We start from the raw sequence: 15,198 nt of genomic DNA on the forward strand, positions 1-15,198 counted from the left end.
ATTTGTTTTTCCACTTTTGGTAGATACATAGATAGAAGAAATATTTCACATTTATTTCAACTCTACTATAGGAGAAACAAAACATAGAAGCCTATTATATAGTGTAGTGAATACTTGCTCTCCTTTTGGAGTAGATCATAATTAGGGAGTGGTGGGGACTAAGACAAACTGGCCTGTCCACAGGGAGTAGCGGCTGCTCACTTCCAACCAATTGTTGCCAAAGGCCAATTTCAAGAGAAGTTGAAATCCAGATTTTTATGGGATATATCTTGATTTTAAAATTTTGGTAAATACATACACAGTTACACACACAAACATACATATACAGGTGATCCTCAGTTTTGGCAGATATCCTATTTATGAACTCTATTTGCTAATATTAATTTGTAATCCCCAAATCAATGCTCTTGGCACTTTTGTGGTCATTTGTGGATATGCACAGAGTGGCAAAGAATTTGAGTCAACCAATAGGAACAATCCCAGCTGAAGCTGAATAAGCTATGCTTTTTGTCTCCCTGAGACTGCCATGGGAAAAAGCCCAGGCTAGCCTGCTGGATGATGGAGCGAGAATGAATGTAATATATGACCAGATCTACAGGAGGAAAACTATGAAACTCTGATGAAAGAAGTCACAGAAGATCTAAATAAATGCAGAGATAGTCCATATGTCCATGAAAAGGAAGACTCAATACTGTTAAGATGTTCATTCTTCCCAACATGATCTATAGATTCAATGCAATCCTAATCAAAATCTTAGCAAGTTATTTTGTGGGATATTGGCAAACTGATTCAAAAATTTATATGGGGCTTCCCTGGTGGCACAGTGGTTGAGAGTCCGCCTGCCGATGCAGGGGACACGGGTTCGTGCCCCGGTCCGGGAAGATCCCACATGCCGTGGAGCGGCTGGGCCCGTGAGCCGTGGCTGCTGAGCCTGCGCGTCCGGAGCCTGTGCTCCGCAATGGGAGAGGCCGCAGCAGTGAGAGGCCCGCGTACCGAAAAAAAAAAAAAAAATTATATGGAAAACAAAAGCCTCAGAATAGCCAACACAAAACTGAAGGACAACAAAGTTGGAGGACTGACACTACCTGACTTCAAGATTTGCTACAAAGTGACAGAAATCGAGATAGTGTGGTACTGGTGAAACAAAAATAGATCAGTAGAACAGAATAGAAAGCACAGAAATAGACCCACACAGTACAGTCAACTGATCTTTTACAAAGGAACAAAGGCAATTCAAGGAAAAAAGATAGCCTTTTCAATAAATGATGCTGGATCAGGTGGGTATCCACATGCAAAAAGACGCATCAAAACACAGACCTTCCACCTTCCACAAAAATCACTTCAAAATGGATCATAGATGTAAATGTAAAACACAAAAGTATACAACTCCTAAAAAGTAACACAGGAGCAAATCTAGGCGACCTTGGGTTTGGTAATAACTCTAGGTACAACATGAAAAGCACAACCCATGGAAAAAAAATGGATAAATTGGACTTCATTCAACTTTCTCTGCAAAAGACACTGTTAAGAGAATGAAAAGACGAGCTACAAACCAAGCAAAAAGTCTTTAGAAAACACATATCTGATTAAGGACTTTTATACAAATTCTACAAAAAACTCTGAATCAAGCTGTTCTTCAATAGGTGAATGGATAAATCAACTGTGTGTATCTAAACAATTAGCTACTAAAAATGAGCACTAAAAATATTAGCTATCAAGCCATGAAGAGAAATGGAGGAAACTTAAATGCATATTACTAAGTAAAAGAAGTCAATCTGAAAAGGTTACATACTGAGCAATTCCAAGTGTATAACATTCTGGAAAAGGCAAAAGTATAGAGACAGTAAAAAAAAAAATTCAGTGGTGACCAGGTGTTTGTGGGGAGGGAGACGAAAAGGTGCGGCACAGGGATTTTTAGGGCGGTGGAAGTATTCTATGTGGTACTATAAGCATGGGTGTTTGTCATAATACGATCGTCAAAAACCGTAAGCTATGGACTTTCGTTATAATGATGTATCAATGTAGGTTTAATGAACGTAACAAATGTACCACTCATGTGGGAGATGTTAATGGTAAGAGAGGTTGGTAGAAGAGGTTGGAGCAGGGAGGTATGTGGGAACTCTGTACTTTACATTCAGTTTTGCTGTGAGCCTAAAAATACTCTAAAATACATTAATTTTTTAAAAATTTATTTATTTTTGTCTGCGTTGGGTCTTCGCTGCTGCGCGCAGGCTTTCTCTAGTTGTGGCGAGCAGGGGCTACTCTTCCTTGCGGTACGCGGGCTTCTCATCGTGATGGCTTCTCTTGGTGCGGATCACGGGCTTCTAGGCACGCGGGCTTCAGTAGTTGTGACACATGGGCTCAGTAGTTGTGGCTCGCGGGCTCTAGGGCGCAGGCTCAGTAGTTGCAGCGCACGGGCTTAGTTGCTCCGCGGCATGTGGGATCTTCCCGGACCGGGGCTCGAACCCATGTCCCCTGCATCGGCAGGCGGATTCTTAACCACTGTGCCACCAGGGAAGCCCCAAAAGCATATTAACTTTTAAAAATTACAAAAGGCTCTCTGACCTTTTTTTCTTTTAATAAAGAGGTCTAGAGAAGGTTGGGTACATCTTTGGCACTCCCTGCCTGTTGCCATGTTGGGACTAGGTGGATGATGAGTTTATCTAGTGAAGCTAGAGATGGTTAACTGGCTGTTTCTGAGCCTGACAGAGCTAAAGATCATTACAGCCAATTCTCTTATTTGCAGTAGTTATGTTCTAGAGAGTCACCATGTACTTTGAAGCAGTGAATACTGAATCATTGTTCTTAGGAGAAGTATATATACTATATATACCTATATAGTAGGTGAGAGATGGAGGCTGTGCTTTCAGAGGCCTGGGGTTAGCAGGAAGCCTGCCAGGGTTGAGGCAAAGCAGGAAATCAGACCTGAAACCCAAGTCTTCCCTTCCCAAAGCAAGATTCTGGGTGGAGCACAAACAGACCATTTCCTTGAATATCATTAGGGCAGTTGCCTAGAATAGCAATGAAAGTAACGCCAACACTCAGCATTTTGATGCTGTAAAACCTCAGCAGGTGGAAGTCAGGGATTGGGGTGCAGGGGAACAGGAGGATGGTGGCCCCCCAGACTTTCTCCTTCCTGCCTTTCCCTCAGAGATCCACCTTCACCCCAGGAGGATAACGGTATATCCTGGTGAAACCATCGAGGAAGGGCTTACCTCCTACACCTATTTCCATTTCCGGCTCTCCCCCCAATTCAAAGTGCTTCTTATTGTGGAACCTAAACCCATTTTCCTGACAATGGAAATGAGACAATGAGTGCCAGCATCGTGTTCACAGAGATGGAGGGAGATTGGGAGCGGTGAGGACGAGCCAATACTTGAGCTTATTGGCACAAGACTGGTGGAGAGCTGGGGGGAGTGCAGTGGCAGAAACAGGAAAGGTCCCCCCACTCTTCTCCCACCTCACAGCTGAAGGCTGGGTGCATTTAGAACTCCTCAGCTGGAGCCTGAGAAGACCCTTGTACAGGTTTGTATAGCCTCCCTTCCCTCTCCCAACACACACACACACACACACACACACACACACACAGAGCTACACACTCAGTGTAAATATCCTGGGGGCCTGATCAGATAGCCTTTCTCTAAATGCTGGAGGCCAGCCAGGAGTGCTTTCCAAATACGGCCATGTGCGCTGGGAGTTAGCAGGGTGGCAGGTGAGGGAGCAAAGGAGCTTCTTGCTGTATCCCCCAGGCAGACCTTGAATCTCCTCAATATGGAGAGGGCCCCCCTTGGCTCACACAGGACAGATCTGACGATCCCAGGCAGACGCTGTGCTGCTGACCCCGCTGTCAAGAGTAAACCTCAGCCTGCCTGTGGCCTCACTGCGCTCTGAGCGCCCTGCATGTGGGCCGGGCATCGCAGAGAGAGGCAGAGGATCCTGCCTGACATCGCCGCCCTGGCCCGTCAGGGGAGAGTGTCCTGTCAGAAGAGAGTGTCCTGGGGCTCTTCTTTTGTTCTCCCCTCTCCATGCTTCATAGGAGCATCCACAGGGCTCACAGGTTAAGTCCAGACCTGGGTCCTACACATCCAGGGATTTAGCAGGAGGCATTCCCTAGGGGCCATGGGTTAATGGGAGCCTCTGAAAGGAATGCTTGACAGCTCTTTAAGCCTAGAAGAGCTTCCACCTTGTCACAGAACCTGGAAGGAGCTCAGGCTGGGAGGAGGGAGGACATCTCTCTGGGCTGGTAGAGCCATACCCACCCTGGATGGGGCGCATTCTCCTCGAAAAGGTGAGCTCTTGGCAGTAGGAGGGGAGAAGCAGGGAACCCTGAGAGCCCTGGGGATTGGGCTCAGATTCCACTTCTAAGGCTCTGGGATGTTTCCAGGTAAGATCTGAGGTGAACAGAGGGCTGAGACCTGGGGCCAGGAAGCAGATCCCTGCTGCTAAGCCCTAGGGCACCAGGTCCTTTAGTCCCAGGTTCATCAACATTCTCACTTTCCTCCCCAAGAACTCATCCTTCTAGCAGACCGACTGAAAATGTATAGAAAGCAATAGCCCCTCTCTGCAGAGCAATGCACAACACACACACACACACGCACACACACATGCACACACACACACACACACACACACACACACACATATATTTCATGCAATTTCAGGGAGTTCACAGATCTTATGACTCTCATCCATGGGCCTTACTCTGTACCAAGAAAAGTGGCCGAGGATTTCAAAGCCCAAGGCCTGAGGAATGGTGAGGATCTATAGTACCCTGGGCACCGTCTTCACCTGAAGAGCCAGGGCTTGCAGACGTGCCCAGGCCGCAGGGCCATGCCCCACACGTACTCGTGGCACAACCTTTGCTGGAAGGTGCAGTAGACTCTGGGAGCACAGCAGCCGCTGGCGTTTCCCAGCTTCCTTCTCCCTGCCCACCAGTAGCTCCATCCACTCTCCATCCACAGTCTCTCATGTCCTCCTCCACGTAGCAGGTCACCAGTGTGTTGATGACTCCACCAGGGAAGTGCTAGCATGGGAGAGAGGGCAGATCAGAGTGCGTAGAACAGTCTCTCCGGTCTTGCCCCGTGACTCCCCAGCTCTCGTACGGGGTGCTATTTGAGTGCTGAGCACCATCACACAGCACCCCCCGTGCTTTGGCCTCCCGCTGAATAGAGAGCTCAGCGTCAGCTGTAACGCTCTCCCCTGCCCCCAGCACCTGTGGGAGACTAGAGTTCAAGAAACAGAGGTACTGGGGGCTTCCCTGGTGGTGCAGTGTTTGAGAGTCCGCCTGCTGATGCAGGGGACGTGGGTTTGTGCCCCGGTCCGGGAAGATCCCACATGCCGCGGAGCGGCTAGGCCCGTGAGCCATGGCTGCTGAGCCTGCGCATCCGGAGCCTGTGCTCCGCAGCGGGAGAGGCCACAGCAATGAGAGGCCCGCGTACCACAAAAAAAAAAAAAAAAGAAAAGAAAAGAAACAGAGGTACTTGGGCTCAGCCCAGGTGCACTCACTGGTCTGCTCCTAGTGGAAGGGCTTTGGCAGTGTGGGAACTTCCTCGGTCCCTGGTGGGTAGAAGGCCCCTCCCCCTCATCACTCTCTCATCAGGCTCTGAAAGAAGCCTCCATGGACCAGAATGTGGCAGAGGAGGATGTGCCTGGGAAAGGTACATCCTGACCCAGCTGCCTCTCACCATCTGCCAAGCATCAGGCTCTTTGCTCTACCCCTTGCCTCATCCAGGAGGGCACTAAGGTTGGCACCCACCCCTGGCCTTTGGTGGTGACAGGTCCTTAGAGCCCCTCAAAGTTCCATACCAGAAGCGAGGCACTAGGATGGGAGAACAGGCTCTCTGGGTAGGGTGACAATGAGGAAGGAACCGTGGAATTTGGGCGGCACAGTGTGACAGAGCTTTACGGGGCCTTAGCAGAAATCCTGAAGGATTCTAGGTGGAGAAACTGAGGCCCAGAGAGGGGAGGGACTGATGGGCAGCGTGTTAGGGCAGTGCTGGAGTTAACCACTGACCTTCCTGAAGCCTCAGAGTCTACTACACTACCAAATGTAAAACCGATAGCTAGTGGGCAGCAGCCGCATAGCACAGGGAGATCAGCTCGGTGCTTTGTGACCACCTAGAGGGGTGGGATAGGGAGGGTGGGAGGGAGGGAGACGCAAGAGGGAAGAGATATGGGGACATATGTATATGTATAGCCGATTCACTTTGTTATACAGCAGAAACTAACACACCATTGTAAAGCAATTATACTCCAATAAAGATGTTAAAAAAAAAAGTCTACTACCAACCGGGCCTTTTGTTTTGCAAATGCCACCCTCCTCCCTTACCAGGAGGGGTCTGTCAGCCGCCCCACCTAGCCCTGAACCTCCCCAGGACCTTGTTTTCTCCACCCAGAAGGCCCATCAGCGTGGGCCACTGATTCCTCTCCATCACAAGCTGCAAGCCCCCAGGGAAGTTACACCAGCTCACGGGCAGCTCCCAGAGGGCTGGGGGTGGTAGGCAGGTGAAGACTTCTTTTCTGAGAAGGCAGGTCAGCCAGGGAGTCAGCTGCTCCATCTGTGTCCAGGAGTATGCAGCCCACGGAGGGTGAGGAATGGTCCTGTGCGCAGCTACAGCTAAGGCGAGGGCCTGTACCAGTGCAGACGGGTGCTGGCCGGAGTTCCACCCAAAGCAAGGGCCTGGCGGGGCAGCCCTGAACCTGGAGGCTTTGTTCCCACCACACCAATGAGCGGGGGGCAGCAGTGTGTGTGTGTGTGTGTGTGTGTGTGTGTGTGTGTGTGTGTGTGTGTAGGAGGCCCCCAAAGGCTCCTGTCTCCTCAGGTTTCCGAGCTGGTGGGGTACCCGATCTTGGGCAGCAAGGGGCTGGGCCGCAGAGTCAGGCGTGGGTCCACGAGGAGTGCACGGGGTGAGGGAGGTGTGAGCCTAGCACTGCTTAGCCACCAAAAGAGATGGAGAAATAAATACACAAACCACCTTTCCAAACCTCTCCTGCACTGGAGCTGCGCATCCCTGGGACTGACCCCCCGGGGGGATGCTCTCGCAGTCGTTCGTCCACAGCATCCCGGCTCCCAGCCCCGCGCCCTCTCTGCTGTCTTGCTCTGAACTTGTTCTGGCTTCCGTTGCAGCAGCAGCTCCCGGAGGGTGGCATCTGGGCCCACAGATCGCCTAAGCCAAGGCTGCAGCCATGGGAATGCGTCCTGCCCGGCCCGCCTGCCAGGGAGTGAGGGCAGCCCCTGCCTCCAGAGGCAGCGGCCACTGCCTGGAGCCTGGGCTGAGGGCGACGCAGCCGGGAAGCCAGTGCTGCTGGGCTGGGGCCTGTCCTCCCCTCTACCCCAGGTCTCGTGCTGCCGCTTCTGAAGTACCAGGTGATCTCTCCCCTCCCACCCAGGCTGGGGCAGGGGTAGGGGCGGGCTCTTTCTGCACCTGAGCAACTTCCTGGAGGACGGAGATGAGGCAACTCCTAGAGGTCAGCTTGGACTCGCCCACCTGTGCCCCTGCTCCCTGGAAAGGGCTCTGGAGTGGCCCCCGCAAGCATCTCTTTCCCTGCAGGGAACCTCCGGGCAACTCTCTCCCACCCCCCCACCTCATACACACACTTGATGAAGAGGGTCCATCGGGTACAGGGGCAAGAGTGCCTGAAGGGCCGCTGAACATCCTGGGGTCTGGGAGCATTTGGATACACCTCGGGCCAGGATTTTGAGCAACACTGAAAGTTTGGTCATTTAATAATCCTAGTGACTGGGAGGGACAGCTTGTAGGCAAGCAGGTGTGCCTGAACCTAGTACTTTGCTGGGCACCTGGGGTGAGGAGGTGGGACAGACCCAGTGCTTGTCCTTGGGGAAGCGAGATGAAAGCCTGGCACAGCTCTAGGGCCGGGGCAGGATGAGGTGGGGTGTGTGTGTGTGTATGTGTGTGCGTGCGTGTGTGTTGCAAAGACAGGTGTGGGAACGGAATTCCTGGGGGGAGGAGGAGACATGGAGAGGCCAGGCCAGCTTAGGGGCAAGCCCCCCGCTAGCGGGACACTCCCCTGTTCACTGTCACTTCCGGAGCAGGGCCCTGTAGACTGCCAGCCCTCTTTGTCACAGTGAGGCCTTAGTGGCCCACCCTCCTGTCCCCCTGAGGAGCCTCACTAGTTAATCACCATCTCTGTAGAGAGGAGCCATCTGCTTTTTTCTTTCTTTTTCCTTTTTAAAAATGAGGTATAATTGACATACACATTAGTGCCAGGTATGCAACAGAATGATTCAATATTTGTATATGTTGTAAAATGAGCACCATAATAAATCTTTTTAATATCTGTCACCTTACATATTTACAGAGTTTTTTTCTTGTGATGACGACTTTTAAGATTTACCCTCTTAGCAGCTTTCAAATGTGCAAATAGTATTATTAACTATAGTCGCCATGCTGTACATTACATCCTCGTGACTTATTTATTTCAAAAAATATGGAACACTATGTGAATATGCGTGTCATCCGTGCCCAGGCTAATTTTCTCTGTATTGTTCTAATTTTATTTTATTTTTTTTTTTGCGGTACGCGGGCCCCTCACTGTTGTGGCCTCTCCCGTTGCGGAGCGCAGGCTCCTGGCTCATGGGCCCAGCCGCTCCGCGGCATGTGGGATCCTCCCGGACCGGGGTACGAACCTGTGTCGCCTGCATCGGCAGGCGGACTCTCAACCACTGCGCCACCAGGGAAGCCCCTAATTTTAATTTTTAATTAATTAATTTTTTTAACGGTACGCGGTCCTCTCACTGTTGTGGCCTCTCCCATTGCGGAGCACAGGCTTTGGACGCGCAGGCTCAGCGGCCATGGCTCACGGGCCCAGCCACTCTGCGGCATGTGGGATCTTCCCAGACCGGGGCACAAACCCGCGTCCCCTGCATTGGCAGGCGGACTCTCAACCACTGCGCCACCAGGGAAGCCCTGTATTGTTGTAATTTTAGTATGTGTGCTCTCAGAGTGAGCACAGGAGCCTTCTTAAGGGGCCAGATCTCTTACTGCCCCACCCAGAAAAGTGCCTTCAGAGAAGAGACCCTTTTCTATTGTCGCAAGTTGTCTCTTCAGCCTATCCAGGGACCTCTCCAACACAAGAGTCCTCTCACTGTTGTCTAGAATCCAGCTCTGAACTTCCAAAATGATGGAAATGTTCTGTATCTGCACTGCCCCAGGCAGTGGCTGCTAGTCACATGTGACCACCGAGCACTTCAAAGGTGGCTAGTGAAAACTTTTGTTGAATTTTCTTCAATTTAAATGTAGATGTAAGTAGTAACATATGGCTCGCGGCTACCCTATTGGACAGTGTAGGAGGTGATGGAGGGGCCTGTCCACTTAAGGTCATGGAGCCCCAGCATATGGGAGATGGAGAGGATTCTGACTCCACCCCTTCCTTCTGCATCGAGGAAGTAAAACCAGGCAGGGCAGGGGAATGCAGAGAATCAGCAGGGACACAAGGGGGTGGGCAGGGTCCCCATCCAGGCTCCTGACTCTGCACAGGGGTGCTGCAGAGAACTCCTGCCTGTGGGAATGCTGCCCTGGAGGAGCCCTGCGGTCCCACCCAATCCCAAGAGGCTGCATTCTAGAGGCGGCCTGGGTCTAGTTAGACCTAGTTCAGTGACTCAGGCTTTTTAATCAAATGAGGGCTGAGCAGCTCCTTTGAAGAGGGGCAGCTTCAGGGTCATCGGGTAGACGCTGCCATCTCACTCCCTGGCTACACATCCCCTGTAGACAGCCCATGGGGTGGGAGTGGGAGAAGAGACTGCAGCCTGTTGAGTCCCAGGTCTGAGAGCTGGAGGCTAGCTGTGTGCTTGTGCGCGTGACCCCGTTCCCGCGTGAAGCTCTGTACCTGGGATGGCACAACTGAAGCAGGTAAAGCAGGAAGCCCCCAGGACCTGAGTCAGCTGGGCCGGATTCTAAGTCTTGGTTCTTCAGTACTTCACCAGGTGAACTTGAGCAAATGCCTTCCACACTCGGGGCCTCAGTTTCCCCACGTGTAAAGTGGGAATATCGGTCAGATCTCTGGCATTCTACGTTTGGAGGTGATGGTGCCTTAGACTGTGTCAGTGGCTCCCAGGGCAGGGCAGAGGTGTCTGCAGGGGCTAGGGGGGAGTTTCCCAGTGCACCAAAGGCTGGCTGGCTAGCTCAGCAATGCAGAGCCTGAGCTCGGGGCTGGCTCCCAGGAGCTGGGAGCGCCTTTGAGACCCACAGTCTCCTGCCACAACATTACCCTTGGTCCTTGAGGGACTGGAGTGGGTACAGACCCGGCTCTCTGCCAACTTCCTACCTGCAGCTGTATAGAGAACTCCACAGTGGATGGATGGCGTCAGTCCCTGAAGGACAGAGTCTCTATGCTGCTCAACGCATCCAGTTTGTCATTCTGGGTCACATGATCACGTGGCCATCTCTCCCTCTGTTTCAAACCCTAGTGCACCCAGGTGCAATGGGGTTGTGAACATGACATCTTCATTCTTTGCCCTCAAAGCTGGTGCTGGGGGCAGGGCACACATCCAGGGGGAGCTCCAGCCCCCATGCCCCACGTGAGGGCACAAGCACAGGCAGACGGGGCTCCCAAGCACAGGCAGACGGGGCTCCCAGACGGGGTCCAGCTGGGGGCTAGGGCTGAGGGCAGGGCCTGCCTGGAGGGCAAAGGGCCTCAGAGGGCCTGGGCAAAGTCAGTGCCATTGTTATGCTAATCAGATTTCTTGCAGAGCTGGGGAAGAAGCTGGAGCCCAGGACCTAGAGGGGCCTGGTGAGTGGTGGGACGTCCAGGCTGTGGAGGACCCTGTGCACAGGTCGTCGTTCCTGTAGGGGTCCTGGCAGGAATCAGGAGAGTTTCCGACTGCCCAGCACATAACCATTCTCCCTTCACCTTGCCTCACCCCAGCAGCCGTCTGCAGAAACATCCCCTCTTCCCTGCCCATCCACACGAGGCCTCCATCACATTCTGGCCATTCGACCGCGAAATGCACGGCACTCCTCCTGGATGGAGGCGCTGTGCTGGACACCGGGCAGACAGTGTAGCAGGCGTAGCGCTGTCTTCAAGAGCGTAAGTCTGTCAGAACTTCTCATCCTCAACAAGGTATCTAACTTCTCTAAATCCTTTGCGTGTAACAAGGGAATAAGAATATCCCCAGTAAAGGGTAACTGAAAGCATTTGGTGAGAAAATGGAGGTAAAGAACAAACACAGTGATTTGCAAACTTGGCTCCGTACTGGAGTCACCTGGGGAGTTTTACACGCCGCAGATGTCCAGGTGCCACTCCCAAAGTTTCTGATTTAATTGGTCTGGGCTGCAGCCTGGGCATCGGAATTTCTACAAACTCCCCAGGGGACATGAACACGCAGCCAAGTTTGAGAACCACCGGTCTAGCATGTCATCTGTGTATAATAACTTATCCCCTTCGAGGGTCCCCACCCACCCTTCTTCTCTGCCACTGAAGGGACGCGCCTGTGATACATTGTCTGCACCAGTGAGCGTGTTGGCTCTGCCTCTGAGGTGGGAGGAGCGGACTCGGAGGCTGGGCACCTGCCTACAGTCCTCGACATACTGGGGGAAGCAACACAGAGAGCGCACTTGACCTTTGAGCGTGCAGTGCCCTCCCGCCCTGGGGGACCCAAGCCGCACGTGTGGAAACTATGTGGGAGGTGAGGAAGCTACAGATGGCCTCGTTGGGACGTGATGCTGCCTGGGGGGATTTGGGGGCCTGGTACTCCCCCAGCACCTTCAGCTTCGTTGTGGTTTCTCCTCATCTGCGCTCAGCTCCTGGGCCCCTAGGCCCTCCATGAAGAGCCGCAGGGAGCTGGTGGGGCCCGAGATGAGGATGCGCTGGTGTCCACTACCGTGCAGCACTCCGCATAGAGCCAGGTGAGGCCACAGTCATACAGACAGACAGACAGACAGAGGCTGAGGGAGCACGGCCGGGCTGCATAGCTTTCCCAAGTGAGAGTAGTCGCCATGTGGTGGTCGGCTGCTGCAGCGGAGGGTGGGTAAGGTGTGAGCGGGGGAGGGAACGTGCTGCCCCTCACTCGGCTTAGTGACCCTCCACTGCCTCTCACTAGGGGCCCCCCAACCCCATTCCTCTTATCTCCATGTTCCCCCCGCTTCCCTGGACAGAGCAGGCAGAGAGCACATGTTGGCAGTGTTACCAACCAGGGTTCCTGGCCTCCCTAATCAACAGAATTGTTCAGAGGCCAGACAAGAAATTCAGGCCAGGCTTTATTGGGGCCCCTGCTGCAGCAGGGACAAGTAACAGGTTCCCTTGTTTGCTCGCTCGCTGAGGAAGGGTGAGTTGGATCCTTATATGAGGTGAGGGCAGGGGTGTGTCTGGGCCGAGGGGTGGCGTAGGTGCTTTGCCCACCCCTTAGGTGGTGTGGTGTGCAGGGAGCACGTGCAGTACCCTGCTTTTGCCCCCAGCTTCTCTTTGTATCTCGTTCAGAATTTGCCCCAAATGCGCATGCGTACAGTTATTTTTAGTCCCTTATAGTTTCTTTGTATTTGTGGCTCAAGGAGATGTTTGTCCAGGTGCAGGCATTGCAGCACCGCAGCGCTGCAGCAAAGGGTCCCAGGTCCCAGCCTGTCTCAGCTGCGCCCTGAGTAGTGGCTGTACTGGGGGTCAGGGCAGGAGGATGGCAGCAGGATTTTTGGAGAGGGGGGGACAGTTGAAGATTCCTGACCATTTCATTTTGATTGGCCAGGAGCCAGTCTTGCTGAGGCTCGAGTGATGGAAATTCCGTTGGTAATATTGGGAGTCCCTGCATCCCAGCACAACCTCTCCCCCCAGCAAATGGGAATTCCTATGGGAAAGATCAGAACCTCGTGGAGACACATAACCTCTAAGACCTAGGGACCCCAGCAACAAGGGAAGTTGGGCATGGGTGCAGGGCCAGGCAGAGGGAGGCGAGCGGATGGCAGGGCTGGGACGCTGCCTCATGAAGCATGCAGAACCTACGGCTTCTCCACCTTTCTTACCCCTCCCCCAGCCCACCCAAAGGTGTCTCTGCGATAGTCCAGCCTCACCCAATAAAGTAGCCCCACAGAAAAAGAACAGGCAGGAGGACAGTGAGTAAAATAATGCAAACAAGGCGCAACTGGCCCCACCCTCACACGGGTTTGGGTGGCTTCAGGTGGAGCAGGGACACCGGGTGAGCAGAGGAGGGGCGGAGCCTGTGTGACCGTCCAGGTGGTCAGGGAGTACTGGTGGGTCAGGACCACTTGGGGCTCATCTCCTTACTTGCATTTTCTGCAGAGAAGGAACCAGCCACGAGGAAGCTTTTGTTCTCGGTCAGCCTAACCAACCTGTTGTTTGTCAGGGTGGGTATGACTCACTCTCATTTGCCCTTCAGGCAATGGTGTCACCAAGATGTGAAGTCACTTCCTGAACTCGAGCAGCCTGTGTGGAGTAAAGGAGGGACCAGAGCTAGGGCTCCCGGGCCCGGTCCTAAGCTGATCTCCCCGCCTTCTTCCCCTTCCACGCTGCGAGATGCCTCCCTTGGCTCGTGGCCACTTTGGGCCCGGTTTTCCAGAGTGCGTGTGCACGGGATGTGGCTCCCCCACATTCAGAGGAGGAGCCCTCTGTACACGCACATGTGGCACAGTGTGAAGGTGTGCACACATCACTTTGTGCAAGTGTAATTGCATGTTTGCAAATTCAGCGCGAAGGTGCGTGAGTGAGCACAAGTCCTCCCACCCGGCCCTCCCATGATGCCTCAGGATCCCACTGGATATTCCGTCTTCTTCCTTGAGGTAAAGGAGGAGGCACGCCCGCTTCTCCACAAGGCCTGCCTTATCCTGTCTGCTCATCCCTCCCATAGCCTCCGGGCTCCTGTGCCCTCCAGCATCTCCTTTTCCCAGTTTTCAGTCTCTCTCTTTCCATTAGCTCTTAACTCCATCTACGAGCACGCTCAGGCATCCACTGGCATTTAGGAACGCCCATCCTTCCTTACCCAGCTTCTCCTGTATCTCTCCCCACCTCTCACCCCACCCCCGACATTCCCTTCCCTGTTGAATTTCTCAGAACAGCCTACATCTGTCACGTCCACTTCCTAACACCAACATCTACCTCGTAGCTGCTCACCCTCTGCTCTCCCTGCTCCTCCTGTAAAAGAGCTCTTCTCAAGACCACCCCTGACTGTGGAACCACCAACTGTGGCCTTTTCTCAATGCTTCCCTTTCTCTTGCCAAACTAGAGACTCCTTTCCGTATTACCTCTGAGATTTCTCGGGACCCTCACCTTCCTCTCCATCCTCACGGTCACCGGCAGTGTTACTCTGATGACCCCTTGTCTCCTGCTCATACCGTATTTCTAAATCCAACAACTTGGAGCAGGTCTCATCCCTGCTCAAAGCTGACAGCAGCTCCCCCAGGGCTTGCTGTCCTGCATAGAAGCTTAGCCAGGCACTGAAAATCATCTCCGGTTTCCAGCCATGTACTCCCTGTGCTCCCGTGACACTCATCACAGGCTAATGTTTTGTGTCTTACCTGTTAGATTATAAGCTCTGTTGGGACAGGGACTCTGTCTTGTGCACTGTGTTTATGGCTGTACCCGCAGAGCCAAGCACTGTGCTTGGCACATAAGTGCCCTATATCTGTTGAATCAATGAGCAAGTAAATAAATGAAGGAAGGAAGGAATGAACAAAGTTGACTGCCTCTGTGTGAGAAACGCCATGGGCCTCACAGGGAAAGTCCCCAGGTCACTGGCCCTACATACAAAGATGCAAGTCCTTCAGAATCACCAGCTTGGAGCTTGGAGCTCAGCTATAAGCAGTAGAGCAGGGTACTGTCAATTCCCAGGCTCCAGAGTAGGGTAGAGTGGACCTCTCACCCCAAGTGTGATCCTTGGAGGGGCAGGGGAGCCCTGGGACAAGATGACCTGGGGTGACCCCATATATAATCACCATGTCCTGGTTCAAGAAGCCTTTGACCTTCTCTGAACTCTAGTGGATGCTGGGTGGTGAATTCTATCCCATTTTCCATGTAGCCGGAGGAGCCCAAGGAATCGTAGTGGCTGTGACTCTCTGGCAGAAGGACATAGGCTCAGGTCTGCTCAAGAGAGGCCCAGGCAGTGGGGCTGAGAGGCAGGCTGTGAGTGGGTGTGGCCAGTGTGGTTGAAGACTTAGGTGCAGGAATGGGATAGTCCTGGAGTTGGGCTCTTGGAAAATGTCTTTCATGGATCAAGGACGGTGATTCTTGAACTTATTC

General features: G+C 52.9%; 2 pseudogenes; both read right to left on the minus strand.

The window, feature by feature from the left end:
- LOC101328883 (small ribosomal subunit protein uS2-like) overlaps positions 1–14,407 on the minus strand; it is a 107,237-nt pseudogene extending 92,830 nt beyond the window's left edge.
- LOC117309773 (U6 spliceosomal RNA) lies at positions 8,443–8,523 on the minus strand (annotated as a pseudogene).
- Positions 14,408–15,198: the final 791 nt, after the last annotated feature.

The sequence above is a fragment of the Tursiops truncatus genome, chromosome 1, assembly GCF_011762595.2.
Source record: "Tursiops truncatus isolate mTurTru1 chromosome 1, mTurTru1.mat.Y, whole genome shotgun sequence".
NCBI lineage: Eukaryota > Metazoa > Chordata > Mammalia > Artiodactyla > Delphinidae > Tursiops > Tursiops truncatus.